Below are 22,887 nucleotides of genomic sequence, written 5' to 3' on the forward strand. Positions count from 1 at the left end.
ATCCATTTTAAACCAGAGAATCAAAATATGTGAGAATCTCTCAGCATGAGAGGCTGAGTATATATGGAACCTGGATGTGGTTAAACTGTTGTACTCGGGCAGGTCAAGAGCTGGGACATCTCTTGCTTGCCATCAGTAATAAGACCTGCCAACCAGTGGGTAGACAACAGAAATGTCAGCAATCACAAACCTCTAATGTGTGGCTCTGTTATCTAGTTCATAGTTTCTACCTACTAAATATCCATTAGATTAATAGAAGAGAGCAATGCAATAATCTTCTGCACAAATGCATGACTGACTTCTTTTTTAAATTTTATTATGTTATGTTAATCACCATACATTACATCTTTAGTTTTTGATGTAGTGTTCCATGATTCATTGTTTGCGTATAACACCCAGTGCTCCATTCAATATGTGCCCTCTTTAATACCCATCACCAGGCTAACCCATCCCCCCCGCCCCCGTCCCCTCTAGAACCCTCAGTTTGTTTCTCAGAGTCCATAGTCTTTCATTGTTAGTCTCCCCCTCCGATTTCCCCCCCTTCATTTTACCCTTCTTACTATTTTCTTCTTCTTCTTCTTCTTTTTTTTTTTTTTTTGGAAGCAGCTGAAGATTAAGAAAATACTGAGGCAGCACCCTGATTAAATGTGACACTTATTTAACTCTTGCTAAAACTTTTAAATTCTTCTATTATGAGTTTTCTTCCTTCATTTTAATATACAAACTACAAAGTCATTCAATTCAATTCCTGAGCCAGAAGTAACGTTAGTATTTTCTGCTTTAAGTAAAAATCTAATAGCATTTCTTTCATCTTTCTCTTCTTGTGGTAACTGATCTTTCTTATCTACACCTCCATGCAGAGTTCTTAGGTCTATTCAGGGATTAGCCTGGTGACTTCTTATGTCAGTACTAAAATGTCACACAGTTGTTTTTTTTTTATCATAGAAGTGGTATTACAACCTGGGCAAAAAAAGAAAAAGCAACACCTTCCCCACCCCATGCTGCATAGGTACCAAATGATTACCCACATTTGTCTTTACAAACTGATGCTGTTTTTTGCTAAAATGCCCTACTTGTCCAGCCCAACTTGTTGAGACAGAATATGTTGTTATCTGCCATTATGTAGAGTTGCCAGACAAAATCCAGTAGAACAAGTTAAATTTGAATTTCAGATAAACAATGACTAATTTTAGTGTAAGTATGTCCCCAGCAATATTTGTAATATACAGATACTAAAAATTATTCATTGATTTTCTGAAATTCAAATGTAACTGAGCATCCTCTAATTTTATTTGCTAAATCTAGCAACCTTAGCTCTGGGGGCTGCAGTCAGAAAGAGGTCATCTCAAAACCACCTTCTATTTCCTTACCAACTATCTCCCATCAGCCCCCAACCCCACTTCATCCTTTTACCCCAAAAATCCCACCATGAAATTTACCAACTCAGAGATGCAGCAAGAAAGGACTTAGTGATCCAGGGCCAAGTCCAAGCTCAGTCTCCTCATTTTCCATTGAGGAAACAGAGGCTCAGAGTTCAGTGGCTTGAACAAGGACACACAGTAATGGGATAGCAGAGCTGAGAGGAGTTCTGGTTTTGTTGTTGTTGTTGTTATTGTTGTTGTATTCTAAAGGTCTTAGACAATTTTTGTTTGTTTGTTTTTAAAGAGACATCTTCAGGATACCACTAACAAAATATAGCTAAGCATGGTTGGATGGGAAATGTTTATTGATCCTCTCTCAGAAAGTCTAAAGGTCATATAAATATCCATTTAATTGAAATGCATGCAATATAATGCTAAGCAAACCAATGGCTAAATCAGGAATAAGGATATGGGTATGGAAGTGCAGAGGACATAGGAAAGAGAGATAGCAGCTAGAAGTGTCTACATGTCTATGGAAGCAGAGAAGCCCCTGGACACCCTGATGGTTTCTCCTCAGGACTGCACAGGAGCCTTTATATCCCAGTGACGGGCTATGTGTGGCACAGTTCATACTTATCAATATGAAGGCACAGTGGAAAACAATCAACATAAAATGATACGTGCACATATGAACACATTCAACTTATTTATGTGCCAAGAAAACTGCTTTTGTTGGCTCCAAGTCTGGGCCTGCTTTTCCCATGAACTCTCACTCTACTCCCCCACAGATAAAACATCCTCTGTATGACATCTATTATATTTTCCTAAGTGCAATATGATTTTAATATTGTAAAATCTCAGGCATATGATTCTCAAGATCACACTCCCTTCCCCCAGGTTACTGAAGGATGCAGTCATCAAAAGAAATCAATGGAAATAACACGCTGAGCAGAGAAAGACTTCATCATGCATGAAACTCAGAACCTGTCTGCTGTCTGTCCAGCAAGTGAGCTAAAAATAGGCAGCTTTCCTTAAGCAGAAAGAGGGAATTTATCAAGCAGTCATATACTTTTGAACAAGAAGGAATAATGGAGTCATACTGTGCTGGTGGATGGAGTGATGTGATGTAGACAAGGGCATCGTTAGAGGGATCCAGTGACAATGACGACAATGCAGAAAACCTGGCTTGGGACTAACCAGCCAAGAAAAAAAAGGATCCTTTCTCCTAGTAAGTGTAATTCATAAAAATTAAAGAAGAAAGAAATAGATCATGGGCAAAAAGCCCAGAGACAGCTAGCACTGAAATTCAGAAGGTGTCTGTAAAGTCAAACAGACACGGTGTGCTGGAGCCTTCTGGGAGGAAATTGTACTCCTCTCTTCCCAATGCCATGTGCAGTGATCTCATGGGAGTAGCTTAAAAGGGGCCATGGTAGGAATATTTATACATGGAAATTGACACACTACTGATGAATGTTTGTGTGTTTGTTTTCCTGAGAGCCAGTTTATAAGCACAGCACTGCCCACTACCTAAAACCCAGCAGAGGAAACATGACAAGGGCAGTATAAGACCAACAGGCCTGGGATGCCTTCCAAAAGATGGCCTGGGGCCAGAGGATGGGTTCATTGGGGCAGAGGAGGCAGAACCAGAAGTAGAATTAGAAAGAAGAGTCTGGTATAATTTCTCCAGACCTAGCTCTACCTAACCAAATCCAATTCAGAATAGAAATCAAGGAAGTTTATCTCAAATTATGCTGAAGCAGAGAAAAGAGCATGTGAACTTTCAGTAATATGTAGAAACCAATGCTCTGTAAACATGAACATTTTTATTTTTATTTTGTTTGCTTCCCGAATTCTCTTTTGAAAAATTCAAATCCTGTGTTTGCTATTCTAAGGACTATTGTTTCTAAACTTTAGCCTTGATAGCCCAAATGAAGTAACTGCAGCTGGGACAGAGAGCAGGAAAGAGATGCCAACACAGACAAGAATGATGTAAAGTTAAACTTTGCCCATTTCTAAACAGAAACTAATAGCTATTTGACCAAGCACAGCTATACCTGGAATTTGCAAAACTGCCTCCAGAGGTTCCACAGGGCACCCACACACTGGTGAAGGTCCCAAATGTAATATTGAGGCTACAGCTTACATCCTCAGGGATAGCCCCTGAGTTTGCTCAACAATATCAAGCCTGCTCATTAATTTGCTTTTCCTGTAACTTCAAGACAAGGACAAGTCTTAAACAATTTGTGTTTGCAAGGGAAAGCAGATAATTGCTTTTGCACTTTAGCAGGAGGTAATTGCTAAGGCTATTCCAAAGAACAGGAAACACATTTCTTGTATTTTCTGTATCAAATTTTTTGCCAATCATAATAAAGAATTTTAAAGACAAGTTTGATTATGAAATTATCCTGTATGTGCAAAAGACAGCATTAATCTCTTTGGCTTTGATAGGAAGTTATTATATTTACTATTACAAATATAATAGATATTTTACAAAGGATATGTAAAAGAATGACTAGGGATAACATTATGGAGGTTCCTTAAAAAGTTATCAGAAATAAATACACAACATCAATTCATGACAAAAACCCTCAATAAAGTAGGGATAGAGGGAACATACCTCAACATAATAAAGGCCATATATGAAAAACCCACAGCTAATATCATCCACAATGGGGAAAAACTGAGAGCTTTTCCTCTAAGGTCAGGAACTAGACAGGGATGTCCATTCTCACCACTGTTATTTAACACAGTACTGGAAGTCCTAGCCACAGTAATCAGACAACAACAACAAAAATAAGTCATCCAAATTGGCAAGGAAGAAGTAAAATGTTCACTATTTGCAGATGACATGATACTATATGTAAAAAACCTGAAAGACTCCACCAAAAACCTGCTAGAACTGACAAATGAATTTGGCAAAGTCACAGGACACAAAATCAACGTACAGAAATCTGTTGTATTTCTATACACCAATAATGAAGCAGAAGAGAAATTAAGGAATCAATCCCATTTATAATTGCACTAAAAGCAGTAAGATACCTAGGAATAAACCTAAGAGGTGATCACTATAAAACACTGATGAAAAAAATTGAAGATGACACAAAGAAAAGGAAAGACATGCTCATGGATTGGAAGAACAAATATTGTTAAAATGACTATACTACCCAAAGCAATCTACATATTTAATGCAATCCCTATCAAAATACCAACAGCATTCTTCACAGAACTAGAACAATCCTAAAATGTGTATGGACCACAGAAGACCCCAAATAGTCAAAGCAACCTTGAACGAGAAAAGGAAAGCTGGAGGCATCACAATACCAGACTTCAACTTATATTACAAAGCTGTAGTGATCAAAACAGTATGGTACTGGCACAAAAATAGAAATACAGATCAGTAAAACAGAATAGAAAACCCAGAAATGAACCCACAACTATATGGTCAATTAATCTTTGACAAAGCAGGAAAGAATATCCAATGGCAAAAAGACTGTGTCTTCAACAAATCGTGCTGGGAAAACTGGACAGTAACACGCAAAAGAATGAAACTGGACTACCTTCTTATACCATATACAAAAATAAATTCAAAATGGATTAAAGACCTAAGTATGAGACCAGAAACTATTAAAATCTTAGAAGAGAACACAGGCAGAGACTTCTTTGACATTAGCCATAGAAACTTCTTTCTAGATACATCTCCTGAGGCAAGGGAAACAAAAGCAAAAATGAACTATTGGGAATATATCAAATTAAAAAGCTTCTGCACAGTGAAGGAAATAATCAACAAAACTAAAAGGCAACCTACGGAATGGGAGAAGACATATCTGATAAAGGGTTAGTATCCAAAACATATAAAGAACTTATAAAACTCAACACCCAAAAAATTAATAATCCAACTTAAAAATGAGCAGAAGTTATGAACAGACATTTCTTCAAAGAAGACATCTAGATGGCCAACAGACGCATGAAAAGATGCTCAACATCACTCATCATCAGGGAAGTGCAAATCAAAAGTACAATGAGATATCACCTCACACCTGTCAGAATGGCTAAAATCAACAACACAAGAAACAATAGGTGTTGGAGAGGATGTGGAGAAAGCGGAAACCTCTTACACTGTTGGTGGGAATGCAAGCTGGTGCAGCTACCGTGGAAAACATTATGGAAGTTCCTCAAAAAGTTAAAAATGGAACTATCCTAAGATCCAGCAATTGCACTACTAGATATTTACCCAAAGAATACAAAAATACTAATTCAAAGGGATACATGCACCCTGATGTTTATAGAAGCATTATCTGCAATAGCCAAATCATGGAAACAGCCCAAGTGTCCATCTACTGATGAATGGATAGAGAAGTGGTATGCATATATATACATATATACATATATACCATATATGTATATATATGTGTATATATATATATGTATATATATGGTAATATTAGCCATAAAAGAATGAAATCTTGCCATTTGCAATGACATGGATGGAACTAGAGAGTATTAGGCAAGTGAAGTCAGTCAAAGAAAGACAAATACCATATGATTTCACTCATCTGTAGAATTTAAGAAACTAAATGAGCAAAGGGAAAAAAGAGAGAGAAAGGGAGGCAAACCAAGAAACAGACTCTTAACTATAGAGAACAAACTGATGGTTACCAGAAGGGAAGTGGATGGGGGGATGGGTTAAATTGGTGGGGATTAAGGAGTGCACTTGTTATGATGAGCACTGAGTGATGTATGGAAGTGTTGAATCACTGTATTGTACACCTGAAACTAATATTATACTGTACATTAACTAACTGGAATTTAAATAAAAACTTGAAAAAAAAAGAAAGAAATATATGGTATAGTTTTGTGTGTGTGTGTTTTCTGCTTTGAGTTAATGTGAAAGCCTTTTTATAAAAAAGATTTTATTTATTTAGTTGAGAGAGAGAGAGAGAGAGCATGAGCAGGGGGAGGGGCAGAGGGAGAAAAGGACTCCTCAAGGAGCAGGGAGCCTGACTCGGGGCTCAATCCAGGACCCTGGGATCATGACCTGAGCTGAAGACAGGTATTTAACCAACTGAGCCACCCAGGCACCCCTGAAAGTCTTTTTTGATGTTTCTTTTTCTAAAATACATACTTAAATTATATATATATATATATATATATATATATATATATATATGTATATATGCATTTACACACAGAGTTTTAGAGGAGAAAAATTAGTAATCAATTCAAAGCCTAAATGCTACAAATTTAAAGCCTAAATGGAAGTACTTAAGTCCCATCTTTTAGTTCTGAATCCAGTATTCTTTCCAGGACCATGATACACTGCTCCCCTGAAAACAAAATAACCTAATGCTTATTGACTGAGGTTTATGAAATATTAAAGTATGTGATATATTTAACAATTCAGGTGGAGTGAGACAAAAGCAGGTTAACTAAAAACAAAACACTAAAATGTCTGGATTATCCTGACTCCTATCTTCAGCAACTCAAGAAAGCCTCAGGCACTAGTTTCATTTAGGGCCATCTTTAATCTCTAGTAATCATTCCTCCTAACTTCATGCTGAGTGACTGAACAAGTAACCACAACTGGTAACTGCAAGACAAGATGGTCTCTAAATTGCCTTCTGCTATAAAATGCTCATCGCTAACTGCAAGGTCTCTTTCTAATCCAAAAGAGTACTTTCCTATTCACTGGCTCACCAGGTAACTGGTGTTAGAGAATTTGTATTGCATTTGCCCAGTATTTGTAAGAAAATGTCCTACTTTGTTTTGGCACATGAGAAGTCTTTATACACACCAACAGAGAGTGTTTTAACCATATTTCTACAAGGACAGCATTGCCTTAAATTTTTTGTCCTCAATATTATTTAATGTTTTCTGGAACAATGACCCTTGGTGCATCAAATTTTGTATCAATTGTTTTGACAACTAAAAACAAAGTTCTGGAAGAGGTTTCTAATCCAACATCATTTATTCTATTTTTAGTTTACACTGACCTGTGCTTGAAAATCACTTGTGATTATAAAAGTTTAATAAATATTGAGAAGTTGTTGCCTAGAATTATGCAGGTGTGGCACTGCACAATTCCAGAGGATGCCATTCATACCATTCATAATGGATGTGGATGATGCCCTCTCTGGAGTTGTGCCATGTACAACTTGCATGGTCATGCACAGTGGCATCATCTCTTTGGGTCTCATTTTCCTATAATTATTTAAGGAATATGAGTCAATCTCGTGTGCTTTGCATTCTTTAGCAATTACTTACTCTTTTGCCTGGTTTTGCAAACTCTTTCCTAATCTGAAATACATAGACTCCATACCTAACAAAACCTGAACTGTTTGATCTGTGATGACAGAGGGAAGACTTTTAGCTCAAGATTATTAAAAGTAGAGATCTAAATGGGAAGATACAGGTCCAAATCCCCATTCAGCAATCTGCCCAAGTCATTTATGGAACAAGTAATTTTCCTCAGCTGTGTATGAGGATAGAAGAACCTGACCTACCTCACTTAGGTACTGCAGTGAGGTAATGAAATTGAAACCAGCCAATACTATCCTGCCATCTATGGGAAGGGGTGGGGAATTCAACAGATACTAAAACACCTTGAAGGAATTCCTACGATAGCCTTGAGATTTAGCCCAATTATTGACTTAAGGACCACCATTCATTGATGTTAACCTAAGGGACTCAAGCAGAGCAGCTGCCTACTCATGGAGAAACCAAATCAAAACTTGGAAAGACTGGGGAAAAAACATGTATAAACAAATCATAATAAGAGAAATATAAATTAATAATAGACATGTGTAATCAACTTCACTGGTAATCAAGGAAGTGTAAATATAAACATCAATGGGGAAATGTATCACACTTACCAAATTAACAAAGATGAAAAAAATTGATTTGGGGAAGTTGAAACGATATACCATCACACAGCACTAGCAGGACTATAAATTGGCATCATTCTTTTAGTAAATCAACACGACAACAAGACACTAGACCTTAAAAAGTTAATGCTCTTTGACTTAGAAATTCCACTTATAAAAATAATTCTAAGGAAATAACCCTGAGGGTTGCCTGGTTGGCTCAGTCGTTAAGCATCTGCCTTTGGCTGGGGTCATGATCTCAGGGTCCTGGGATCAAGCCCCGCATCAGGCTCCCTGCTCAGCAGGAAGCCTGCTTCTCCCTCTCCCACTCCCCCTGCTTGTGTTCCCTCTCTCGCTGTGTCTCTCTCTGTCAAATAAATAAATAAAATCTTTAAAAAAAAAAAAAAAAGAAAGAACCCCGAAATATACATCTAAAGATTACATGAGGATACATATTTGCTTGGGAAAAATTGTCAAAAAAAAAAAATACAAAAAACCACACCTGTACCTCTAATAAAGTGAAATCATGGTATATCCATTCAGTAGAATATGCAGAAACTAACTTTTTAGCAGAATGCTAAATGGTGTGGAAAATGAATGCTATTTAGTGTTAGGTGAGGAAGACAGAGTAGACTTCCAATTTAAGTCATCATATTGAGTGTACTTTGTAAAAGATAGCTATAATCAATGTCAGTATAGAGCAGTAAAATCATGACTGGACTATTTTTATAAAGCTCAAAAAGAGGCAAAACTAAACCACTGTGTTAAAAGCCAGGACAGTCATTACCTTTGGGGAGTGAAAAAAAAAAACGGTGGGGCGCCTGGGTGGCTCAGTTGGTTAAGCAACTGCCTTCGGCTCAGGTCATGATCCCAGGGTCCTGGGATCGAGCCCCGCATCGGGCTCCCTGCTCAGCGGGAAGCCTGCTTCTCCCTCTCCCTCTGCATGCCGCTCTGCCTACTTGTGCTCTCTCTCTCTTTTTTTTTTTTTTTTAAAGATTATTTATTTGACAGACACAGCGAGAGAGAGAACACAAGCAGGGGGAGTGGGAGAGAGAGAAGCGGACTTCCCGCTGAGCGAGGAGCCCGATGCGGGGATCGATCCCAGGACCCTGGGATCATGACCTGAGCCGAAGGCAGACGCTTAACGACTGAGCGACCCAGGTGCCCCTACTTGTGCTCTGTGTGTCAAATAAATTTAAAAAAAAAAGGGTAATGATTATGAGGGTCTTCTGGTGTGCTAGGAATAGGAATGTTTTACTTCTTTTATTTGGGTGGTGGTTACCCTCTGCATTCACTTTGTGATAATTCATTGAACACATTTGCAGTATAATTCATTTTTCTGTACATGTACCCATGTACCATATTTCAATAAAAATGATACATATATGATTTGTTAAACTATAAGGAAAAGCAAGGGAATGTTTGTCATACAATGCAAAACAGTGGTTAGAAGAACGATGCAATCCTTAGGGGTACATAGGTTTCTTCAAATGTTTTAACATTCTTCCTAAAATGTGTAAAAAGATACATGGTTGCTCTCCTTAATATATACACACAGGGTTTTGAAATCCTACATATGTATAATTTAGAGTAAAAATATTCTTCTTTAAAAAAGAAAAGATATGCAAAACTTTATAAAGTTTATGTATATCATATCTGCGTTATTTATGTGTTAGAGGCCGAAAAGCAGCATGATCTATTTAATTTTTATCTGTCTATTCATAGTAAAAAGACCACAAAGATATACAATAAATGTTCTTAGTGTTTCTCTTTAGAATACAGGTAATTTTTATTTTATGTGCATATTTTTGAATTTTCCAAATTATACTTAAGTGTCATATTACTTTTAGAATCCGAAAACAAAAATATAAACTTTTTTTTTTTTCAAGGTTAAAAAAAAAAAATCGTTCCCTACACAGAAAAGTCATGGAGAAGCCTGAGGCTGACACAGCTGGTGGGTGGGGCCGCTCGCGGAAGGGCGGGGTGGAGTCGCGTGGAATGTGACGTTTCAAACCTGCGCGCCTCCGCGAGCGCACACACCGGCGTGGCCTCAGATTGGGACGTTTGGACCCGGGCGTGTGCAGATGAAGCAGCTGGGAGGAGTCCAGAGCTTCGCCCCGCCCCCGCTGGGCTGAGCCCAGACTGCGTAGGTAGGAGGAGGTTCAAGTGTGCTCAATTCCAACTTTTTACCTTTCCTGGCTGGGTGGGACGGAAGGGGGCTGGCCTTCAGGGGAAAGCTCAAGTAACTTGGGGGAAACTGGGGCTCCTTTTCTTCCTTCCCACCTGAGGAACAAGGAACGTTGCTTATAGATAACCCTAATAAGTAGCCAAGAAATCACTTTATACGGGCAGTTAGAAGGTAGAGAATTCCAAAGTGGTTCCCTGACCCCTCAAGGACAAGCCCTATCTCATTCCCACTTTGACGAGAAAGGGAAGCTAGGATCCTGTTTGATTTCTGAGTAACAGATTTTTTGCTGCTTTGTTTTATCCTAACTTGTACTCCTCAATAAAGTATAATTTGAGGATATCTACCTCTAATCAAGTGAAAGACGATGACTATCTCAGAGTCCACATTTTTTTTTTTTTAATCATTTGTGGTATGAGCTGTTGTCTCCTTAATTCATGATACTGCTGTGGACTAAAGATATTGAATGCTAGTGAGCAGGATAGAGAGACAATCTGAGCTCTCTTTTTCTAAGGCAAGGGACCATTGTCTTCCATTCATGTATTCTATCATGCCTGGCATAAAATAAGATGTTTGATGTATGAGTGAGTGAATCAATGGATCTATGAATGAATGTCTTTCATAAGGAGCCTACCATGCAAAGGTGATTCAGCATGAGCAATGAAAAATAGTTGTCAACCTTGTTTAAAATTTCACATTCCTCATCTATAAAATATTTATAGGTATCAGTAAGGGTCTCCATGTTTGAAACACCAGCTAAGTGTTTGCCATTTTCAAGTAAGCACTAGTTTGAAATAAATACATGAAAATTTATTTGTATTGATAAATTTGTTTAACCCCTTATGATTAAACTTAATGTGCTAATAATGTTATTATACACACCAAAGGGCTTTGGATCTTTCACATTTCACCAGTTAGACCCTGTTTGCCATTCAGGTGCTCTCATAAATTTTATTTCAGGCTGCGTGGGCTGTTTTCCTCCAAATGGAAAAATTAATTTGATTAGGACCCAATAATAATATTTTACAGGGTTATGTTTTTGTTGTTTTTTTTTTCGTGTGTGGCAGGAGCTCAAATAGTTGTATAAACGGAAAGGTAAATAAAGGGAGAAGAGAAAAAGAATGTACTGAAAGTGAGAGATGGGCCGGAATCCTTCAGACTGCTAACTATGTACACATTCTGTAGTTTTCTTCATTGTCTTGATTTGAATAAAGAATGGAATATTATTCTGATATGGGAGAAAGGGATACAACTGAAGGCAAGATTGTGTTGTGTAGTGTTTCACAGAGGCTTAAATAATTTTTAAGCCTCTTTTTCAAGTGCATAGAACCAACCTAAGTTGGTGAGTTGTCATGGTGTGCAACACAAGTACATAATCAAGATAGAACTGAGATTTTTTTTGTTCCCAAAGTGGACTTTTAAGTACCTGTTCAACCCTGCTCAATCTGTTACTCATCAGTGTTATTATAACCAAATGGCTAAAACTTCCAATCTGGTCATTTTCAAAGATATTTCCAAAGAGAAATCATTTTAAAAGCCATTCAGGAAAAATAGCTTTTTATTTTTTTTGCCACTGTTCAGAATGGAAAATAACTGCTTGTAACAGAAACTGCCCTAAATTCACAAAGTTATTCATCTTCTGAGCAGTGAAACTAGCATATCGGACATTGATTGTGACTTAAAAGAAAACAACAAATGAACATGAATCCTAGTCATGAGATACAGAACCTTAAACTGACCTCTAGTCATAAACCCACAGTTTATTCCTTACTGCAGTAGAATACTTTCAAATTAAGACACAATGACTAAAACCACATCTCTCTACTAAAACCATATTCTCTCTAGAATTTGACTGCAATTTGTCTTTTTTTCTTTTATGTGACACATCAGTTGAAAATAGATAAATAGGTGCCCCAATAAAGATAGGCTATGGTAACAAAAGCTGTACAAACCATACGCTCAAGGGTTTTTAAATCCTTTTGTATCAGGGAGCCCAGAATATTGTCTCTTAACCAGTGTAAAATATATTGAGTCATCTTTCTGGAAAGTACCATTCAAGTTATAACATTTTGCACCCATGAAGAGCCTTGTTGAATTTTTTCGGGGATGTTAATACAATACTGCAGCAGTCTAGCTTAAAGATCACTAAGGAATGACTATAACTTATCACAGCTCTGGCTAAATTTAAAAATATACATGATAAAGGAGTATGATCCATGTGTCCAATAGAACATTTTCCTAATTGTCCAATTTTTTTTAAATTGATGAGCAATAACAGCAATAATAAAAATGACAATAACAATATTATAATACTTAACATTTATTGAGCACCTACTATTATCAGGCAACCTTCTTCTATTACTCTTCTCAAAAACCACATGAGGCAGATATTATCATTAACACCATTTTGTAAATGAGGAAACTAAGGATCCAATGGCCATGATCATTATCAACATCATTCTAAATTATACAATGGGAAAAACTGTTGTAAAATAAGCGTGATAGCAAAGATTCAGCTTTATCTCTACATTTTAGAAGCCTTGGGGGTACACTTATTTACATACTGTATGATGTGACATACATCTAGTATGAAATATTCAGGATTCATGTATTTGAATCATTAATATTTCACAAATTTTAGGCAACTTTGAAAGGTAATTGAACTAATTTGACACAGGATGTATATTGGAACATGTCCCTTTAACCTTGATGAGTAAAAGCTGAAGTCACATTGCAATCTAGAATTGCATGACAAGTAAAAAATTGATTTAAGTAGAATAGTTTTAAGTAAATAGTCTTAAGCAGATCATTTAAAATAAAATGCTTCAGAAAGACTAGTATCATAATTACTGAACAAAAATAAAAATCACTAATACAAATCAGAGCTCTTGATTTCAATTTCTTTGCACAGGTGAATTAGTTGTTCTATTTGGCTATTTACTTAAGTAAGAGTTATTAAATCTTAATAAATAAAATATTGACTATTAAATAATAAATCTTGTTGATAAATAAATACGACTTATTAAAGTAAATAAGATTTATTTATTTAAGATTTACTTAAATAAGTTGTACATGTGCCTTTCAAGAGTAAGCATTAATATATGCAACCAAAATGTAGAAAGTAATATTAAATTTCCCTTGGCAGAGGAAGGGAGTTGCATATAATTCTGTTCAAGCTGGTGTTTTTAAATGTGTTTGAAAATATAGACTTGAAAATGTTGGTCTTGCTTTACTATAGGCACCTTTAGTTGTTACTCATTAGGATGATAACTCCACATGTTAGTTTAAAAGATACTGGCACTCAACCTGGGCCTGTATTTCTCCGCTAGAATAATTTTCCTTAGGAAATTCCACATTGTAGGTGTTCATCTGATTTCACATGCATGAACGCTTCAGTGCTCTCCCTAGTTATCACTTAAATTCCTATTAGCCAGTATAACTCAAGCAGAAGAATTCAATGCTGTCTTTAAAGATCACCTAAGTTATAGCTTGGGAAGACATTGTATTGTCATTCCCCCTGCCCTTCCCAAAAAAAGCGCCCATTTAACTTGTTAGAAATCAGCTCAATTTTGTTAATGTGAAGATGTTAGGAATAAAACTGTGACATAATAACCACTTCACATCCCTGTTGAGCAGACATTTGGAAACCTAAGTTTCAATTGTTTAAAAAAAAAAAAAAGGATTGCAATAGCCCATGGCCTCAGTATATATTCCCAGGCTGACCATACCTAGTTTCTACTTTAGGAAGATGTGTGTGTACATGCATGTGTGTTGAAAGTCCATGGAATCCTACTCAGAGAAGGAGAATAGAGGAAGGAACACATTGTAGACATGTAAATCTCCTTAAGTACTAGAGGCAAGGCTTAATTAAACATTCTCAAAAGTTCAGATCTCAGTTAATGTCCCCATCTTTTATATTCACTAATGTAGTTAACAGTGAAGGGAACATCCTGTTAAACATGAGGGTCATTATCAGCCTAAGGGACAAGACTTCATATACATTAAAAATGACACAATTTATGAATTTATACATTTCAACCTATGTACAGAATCCCTTCAGATGTTGTCCATACATTCACTGACAAATTCCATAAATGTAGAAAAGTACAGATAATCTGCAGTTCATAGAAGCCTTATCTTCTCATGCAGTTGCCATTTTCCCCCTTTTCCTCGCAGAGATTCTATCTTCCATGGGCCTTCATGTTACTGTGTTGTTACAGAATTTGTTCAACTACTACCCATACTAAACTGGTCATCTGGCTTTGTTCTTGTCTTCCAATGGCAGATGACTACCTCTGTTTTCCACTTATCTTTCCATCTCCCTAATTCCCAATATTTTTTTATTCTTTCAGATCTTTCTGATCTACAATTTGCTCTCAAGAATAATGGGATGGAATTGGGGGTGAGGGTGGGAGGAGAGAGCTGTAGTTTGAAAAAAACCCTCCTGTCCTCACTATTGACACATCCTTCTTCCCTCCTTTTCCTTAGGATTGAGTGTTAACTGAAATAAGGTTGGTCCTGAGGTCATTGATCTGGTCATCAGATCATCATACTTACCAATTAGGATAACAAACAGTTGTAGGGAGTTTGGATCATGAGTGAGCAAGCACAGATGGTTTTCTTTTTCTTTAACCATAACTAAATTTTAAAAAGTTATGATATTGATAGCAAAAAACTGCTGCATGTCCAATGTAGTTTATTTAAGAAATTTAGGGGCTTCAGAAAACCATAGCCTCTTCCACTCAACCCACCATACACACAGTCTAATAATTTTCAATCCACTTGCATGAACTGCATTTCATTTGTTTTGTGTGGTTGTGCATTTTGCAGAAAAACACCTATCAAATTCTTCTTCTGCATTATCACTCTTACTTACAGACGATGCAGAGATCGTAGGTGGGATAGTAGAGGACATGTGTTTAGGAAAGTCTTGCTTTAGGAAAACTCAGTTTTTGATATGTGAAATTTCAAGCTGTCCTGGCCTGCCATTTTCTTAATGTAAAACTTTTAATGATGTATAACGTATATTTAATAAAGTACACAAATTGTAAATGTATGGCTCAATATAGGTAGATGGATAGAAATAGATGAATAGATAGATAGATGATAGATAGATGATAGATGATAGATAGATGATAGATAGATGATAGATAGATAGATAGATAGATAGATGATAGATAGATAGATAGATAGATAGATAGATAGATAGATAGATAACAGATAAAAATGGTGATATCAGTAAGCCCCAGGACCTCCCTCCTGGCCCATTTCAGTTACTAAGTGCCCTCTCAAGGGTAACCACTATTGTGACTTCTAACACCACAAATTAGTTTTGCCTGCCTTTGACCCTTTTAAAAATAAATTATACAGTGTATATTCTTTTGTATCACTCAACATTTTACTTGTAAGATTCTTTCATGTGGAAGCTTATAGTTATAGTTCATTTATTCCACTGCCATATAATATTTTTTCATTGTATAAATATACCACCATTTATGTATCTTTTCTACTGTTGATTGGCATTTGGAATATTTTTAATGTTTTATTGTTATGGATAGTGCTACTGAGAACATTCTTGTCCATGTGTACTTTTCAGCATAAGTATGCATTTCTGCTAGGCTTATAGGAGGAAAAAAGATTACCCAGACATAGAGTATAGGAGGAAGTAGGTGCTGCCAGTTTTCCAAAGTGGTTGTACAAATTTGCATTCATATAAGCCATATGTAATAGTTCCAGTTACATAATGTACTTTCCAACACTTGGTATTGTCTGTCTTTTTTATTTTAGTCATTCTGGTGGATTTGTGGTTGCATCTAACCTGGAATTTCAGTTTGCATTCCCTTGATGACTAATGAAGTTGGCAACTTTTTAATAAGTTTATTGACCATTTGGAAATCCTCTTTTATGACATGTCTACACATCTACTAAAATTTTTGGTCCATTTCTCTACTGTATTGTCTGCCTTTTTCATATTGATTTATGGAAGTCCTCCATATATTCCGAATATGAGTCCATGTCAAATATATGTATTATAAATATTTTCTCTTATTCCATGAACTGCCTTTTTTTCATTTTCTTCATGGTAAATTTTGATGAACAGGAGTTATTACTTATAACATATTCCAATTTATTACTTTTTGTGTCCTGCCTAAGAAATGTTTGCTTACCCCAAAGTCATGAAAATATTTTGTTCATTTCTAAGAACTTGATTTTTTTTTAACACTTAGTTTTTCAATGTATTTGGCATTGATTTTTGTGTATTATGTAAGGTAGGAGTCAAATTTATTTTTCCCTTTTGACTTAGCCAAGTGCCATTGATTAAAAAGACCATAATTTCCCTCATTTCATGGTAGGGTCGCTCTTCTCATAAATTAACTGATCGTTTATATGTGTATCTATTTCTGGGCTTTTTATTCTGTTCAAGTGGTCTAATTGTTTATCCTTGCATCAAAACCATAATGCTTTGGGGCGCCTGAGTGGCTCAGTCATTAAGCATCTGCCTTCGGCTCAGGTCATGATCCCAGGGTCCTGGGATCCAGTCCTGCATTGGGCTCCCTGCTCCACGGGAAGCCTGCTTCTCCCTCTCTCCCAACTCCCCCTGCTTGTGTTCCTGCTCTCGCTATCTCTCTCTCTGTCAAATAAATAAATAAAATCTTTAAAAAAAGAAAAAAGAAAAAAAACCATAGTACTTTAATTATTGTAGCTTTATAATAATTCTCAATAGTTCTTAATATTGTTTAAGTGCTCCAACTTTGTTTTTCAAATTTATCTCAGCTATTCTTGGCCCTTTGTATTTCCATATAAAATGAGAAGTTTGTTGTGGCTTGACTTACAATTAAGCTATGTTCAATTTTGGTAAAGGTTTCAGGTACATTTGGAAAAGAATGCACATTCTGATGTTCTTTGATGCAGGATTCTACATATTATCAATTAGGTCCAGTTCGTTACTCATGTTACCCAGAACTTCTATGTCCTTAAAAGGTTTTTTTTTTTCCTTTTTCTTTTATTTCATTTTTTTTAGAAGGGGTGGTCTGAAATTCAATCAGCTATTGAGAAAGGTGTGTTAAAATTTTTTACTATGATTGGAGGTTTGTCAATATCTCCTTTTATTTCTGTTAATTTTTTGCTTTATGTATTTTAAAGTCATGTTATTGACTGAATACAGATTTAGAATTGTACTATCGTTTCCTAGTCTAATCCCCTTTTTGTATAAAATACCTTGTATCAGTTAAGCTACAGTCAGAAAACAGAAACTACAGATTTACTACAAAGAATTGTTAACTGAATTAAATAGTGGCTAACTACAAAAGAGTAGAAAGAGAACTGCAAGGATTATAGAGGTAGGACCCACAGCAAGCAGGCTACTCCTCTTAGAGCTAAGAGAAAGTAAACAGAAAAGGAACGTGGAACCTTAGAGGAGGTGCTGCAAGGCTAAGAGTATAGCTGCTCCTAGAATTCACTGCCCACAAACAGTAACTAAAATGAGATTCCCTTGCCTGGAAAATGGGTGAAGAGTGAGGACGTGGTGAAGAAACTTGATAAAAGGACACCTTTGCTTAACTGTAAGGGCCACAACAGCAGAGGTAAATGCTGCCTGGACTCTTGCAAAATGGTGCCTGGATCTACTGGCTACTGGCTGAAACAAACACTAGAAGGAAGAGTCCTTTCTTTTGCAGCTTTGCAGTGTTTCTCCAGTACCCTCTATTGGTGGTCAGCTGGAAAAAGAAAAATGTAGTATGTAGAATTCAATTCCAGTAAATACAGGGTAAAGAGTATTTTGGAGTTAGGAAACAATAAATTATTAACTAGCAGACCTTTTTTATGTCAAGTAATGTCCCTTCCCATAAAGTCTACTTTAATAGGAGTTAGAGTCATCCCATTCTCCTGGTTGATGTTTCCATGCTGTATCCTTTTGCATAGTTATATTTTCAACTTTCCTGTGTTCTTATATTTAGGGTGTATCTATCATAAGCAGAATATAGCTGGGGTTTGTATTTTTTCCAGTGTGGTAATTTTAGACTCTTAATTAGAATATTTAGTACTTTTAAATCTAAAGTAATTGTTGCTACATCTTGGTTGACATCTACCATATTGTTACCTGGTTTTTATTTGATCGTTTTTCTTTCGTTTCTTGCCCCTTTTTTTGACTAATCAAAAATATTTAATTTTTTCCTAATTAGTTAGTTATACAGTCTTTACTATTCTTCAACATTTATCCCCAAAATTAGAATACGAATCCTTGATTTATTACAATCTAATACGGATGATTTTTCTTACCAAATTCTTACTAATTTTAGAATATTAGAATTCTTTAATTCCATTTACTTTTTCCCATCTTTTGTATCATCATTGCCATTCTTAATTCTGCATATATTTTAAACTTGGTAGAAACATTTCTGTTATTGTTTTATGTCAATTGACAGTCAATATTCATTTTTATGTATATATTCTCATATATATATATAAATGCTTACTTTTACAATTATTCTTCATTCCTTACTGCAATTCGTCCTTGCTTCTTCTTCATTCTCACTCTGTGCTCCTTCTGGGGTCCAGCTACACTGCTGTTAGACTTTTTCACTGTGTTCCACATTTCTCCAAAGTTCTTTCCTATGTTTTTCATTATTTTACTTTTCTGCTTAAATTCAGATATTTTCTACTGGCTCCTTGAGTTTACTAATTCTGTCTTCTATTGCATATAAAAATCAGTTCATTTAATCCATGTAATGAGTTAATCTCAGTGTATTTCTCAGTTCTAGAATTTTTATTTGATCCTTTTTTACAGATTCTAATACTCTGGTAAAATTCTTTATCTTGTCGCCCTCTATTGTTTTGACTATTTTAGAGTTATTTTAAATTTCTTAGCTAACTCCAATATCATGTTTATCTATGAATGCGTTTCTGTTGTCTACTTTTTCTTTCGGTTTCTTGATTATGTTATACTGGGGAGTCTGGGGGGCATACTTAATCATTTTTTATTAAAGATTGACTATTATATATAGAATATTATAGAGGATTCAGATGTACCTTCCTCCATAATGAATTCATGCCTCTCTTCACTAGACAGAAAACATGATAGTTCATCATAATTTAATCATGAACTGTTCCATGTTGAGGCTGGGTTGAAGCCCTGGAAAGAGTCTACCTCCACCTCTGGTTCACTCTGGTTCTCAAGAATTTTCAGCTGAAAGTCTGATGTTTCTCTAAGGCCCTTCCTCCTGCAGGTCCTGTCTCACAAGACTGCCAAATTTTGCACTGCTTTTTAGAGTCTTTCCACTTAGGTGTTTAGCATTCTGCCCTGTGAAGCCCCCAGAAATCAGCATTTTTTTGAGATGATAAACTTCTCTGTGTTTGAGGCCCCTCAGATATCTACCCAAAGCTGTGCTGGTTTTTTATCACCCAAGATTCTCCTTCCTTAGTTGCAATGCTGAGATTCTCAGTTCCCTCCCTATGCCCAATTGACAAATGCCCCCAGGATAAAAATGGCTGTAAAAGTCATTTCAGTGTAGAATTTATACCCTCTCCATTTCTCATTGCCTCCCTAGCATCCTAGTACACTCAGACAATTTGGTATTTTATACTATTTTTCTGTTTGTTCTCCAGAAAAGTTCTGATCTGCTACAAACTACTTCCCTCCGCCATAGCAGAAGCTAACATGTAACCAAATAGTTTGATACATTTTGGCAGATTCAGATTGTGAAAATTACTAATTTAAAAAGCATGGTTTTATTTTAAGTTTGATACCCATCAAAATTTTTTTCCAGGTAGTTCTTTTGACTTCATGGTTCTCTTTTTCAGAGATTAATTAGGAAAATATTAGTGGATAATTAATATACAATCCGTTTTCAAATATTTCTCAATTCCAGAGACCTGTAAATCTTCATTAAGTGTAATTTAAACCTGATTGAAAAAGTAAAAAATGTATTTCTAAACAATTTTTATATCTCCTCTATCTTAATTCTAAAATTAATTTCTCTCTCAGACAAATGCGTTTCTGCAAAATAAGTATCATTACTTATACCAGAAAAAATTCAAAGAAATCTTCAAATAATAATACAAAAAAACTGTAGTAGGAAGCAATTTTTTTGATGGGGGGAGAAGGGGCAGTATAGTGTGTATGGTAGGGGAGGCCCAGAGAGCCCTCTTTGCCCCCTTTACCCCCTTTTTATCTCCCAGAGGAAAGTAGAGGGAAGCTGGCTATACTTTGAAATGAGGCTATGTGTTTCAAACCTGGGAATGGGTAAGAGGGGATCTGTGCTTTGAGCAACCTGAGCCAGAGGGAGAGAGGTATTGGTGGCGTGAAGGGAAGATGCGTGGTACTTAGCAAATTGTACCTTTCATTGGGAAAGAAGGCAGCAGCCAACAGTAGCTCAGAGGCTTGTAAACTGAGCTGCTGGCTTCAACAAGGGAGGCAATGAAGTCAAATTAAATATAAAAGAGTTATTTGTGCAAAAATAAATATATACAGGATCTAAAGAGTTCTGTTTGAAAATACTTCATAATTATATCATCTTTAGTAAAATATCAAGCTGGAAATCTTAAAAAGAACCAGGTAAACCCTACTTTGACTTGAATGTTTATGTGAAATGGCTTGGCATACATAGATCTCTCTCTCTCTCTCTTTCTCTTCCCTGTCAGGTTCTGTGGTAAATGCGATACAACATTATGCCATTAATCCTTAGGCAAATCATGTAAACAATCTTATCCAACAGTTTCTGAAGTGTTAAAAATGGCCCTTTATTCTTCAACTTGTAAGGGGAAGGACAGCTTAGGGATTATTAAATTGAAATGCAGTGTAAACATATTTTAAAATATTATAATGACAACAGTGATGTTTTATTATATAATATATTGGGAGATTAGGGGATTTCTATGTTTACTTTCTATCTATCTCCACCCCCACTCCAAAGGTACTTTACAGGCACTTATAATGACTTTTTTTTAATTATTTTATTTTATTTTATTTTTTTAAAGATTTTATTTTATTTATTTGAGAGAGAGAGCACAAGAGGGGGTAGGGTCAGAGGGAGAAGCAGACTCCCCGCCGAGCAGGGAGCCCAATGCGGGACTCGATCCGGAGACTCCGGGATCATGACCTGAGCCGAAGGCAGTCTCTCAACCAACTGAGCCACCCAGGCGCCCCAGACTTCTAATGATCTTAGTTGAAAATAAACATCCAGTTCAGCCTGAGGGGGAAATAATTTAGAAGCAGTCTCATCTTCATGCCTCAGGTTCTACTTGTGAGGTAAGAGTGGCGAGTATTAATTATTCATTCACTACCTGTGGTGTACCCATTTTATGAATCATGCAGTATTTGGGTGGGTATGTATGATAACAGTGGAAAGTAGGTGAGCTATCTCTATTTGTGATTGGTGTCCTCTTATTTTACTGACTGCTCTCCAGGACACAAAATCCTCCGGGAGCAAATGTCTTGAAATTCATTTTTTTTTTTTTTTGTGGAAATATTAATTGCCAACTTGTGAAATATAGGGAGAAAAATTGTGTCTGTGTATGCATATAAACAGTTTCACAATGCAAAGCAAAGCACTTATAATTAAACATTACTAGTATATTTATGTGTTAACATTATTATGTTTGGAATTTGTTCATGATTTAGTATATACACTATATTTAACAACTGTCCTTTGTAAAGCACTTATTATGTGCCAGATGATGCATTAAAGCCTAACACATGTTGTTTTGTTAATACTTCAATCATCCCTATAAGGAATGAATTCATCTTCATGTTTTAAGGATGAAGAAACAAAGATCCATCAAAGTTAAGTAGTCTCTTCAGCAAGAAATAGAATTAGGATTTGAACCCATATCTCTTCAAGTCTAAAAGACATGTTCTGTCCTCTATGCTACTTTAATTTTTAAGCTTGGAACACCCTCCCACGAAAGCCAGATAGCGGCTCTGATCTCTTGTTCCCAAGCTTCCATGAAGCACAAGCCATTTTATTCATCTTTGTAATCCCCCAGGTATTAATCCAGTATTTTCACCTTGTAGGAACTCAACAAGTGCCTTTTTTCTAAATGGATGACTGAATGTCTACCAATAATTCATCCTTATAAACTTAGTTTTGGGGAAGGTGAGTGTATAGACCTGAAAATGTTTCTTGGGCATCAACAGCTAATACAGCCTCTGTCTTCCTGGCAGTCTGCTTCATCAGTGCCAACTCAGGTACCAGTTTTACCTCAGCAAAAGAAAGCATACAAATGCATTGGCCCGGGGCCAGCATGGTCACCAGACCACTGTGTCAGACTCCCCTGGAATAGACTGACCATGAGCATGCTTAGGGCACCAGCCAAATAGCTTTACCCAAGAATAGTTGTCTGGAAAAATTTGGTCTAGCATTTAATATTTCAAAAAAGCAATTATCATGATAATATCTGAACACTGTTGAACATCTGAAAATTTTATTTTATAGTTTGGTATTGTTTTTACTAATACTTTTAATTATTTATGTATTTGTCTTAC

This window comes from Phoca vitulina, unplaced genomic scaffold, assembly GCF_004348235.1.
Source record: "Phoca vitulina isolate PV1807 unplaced genomic scaffold, GSC_HSeal_1.0 scaffold8, whole genome shotgun sequence".
NCBI lineage: Eukaryota > Metazoa > Chordata > Mammalia > Carnivora > Phocidae > Phoca > Phoca vitulina.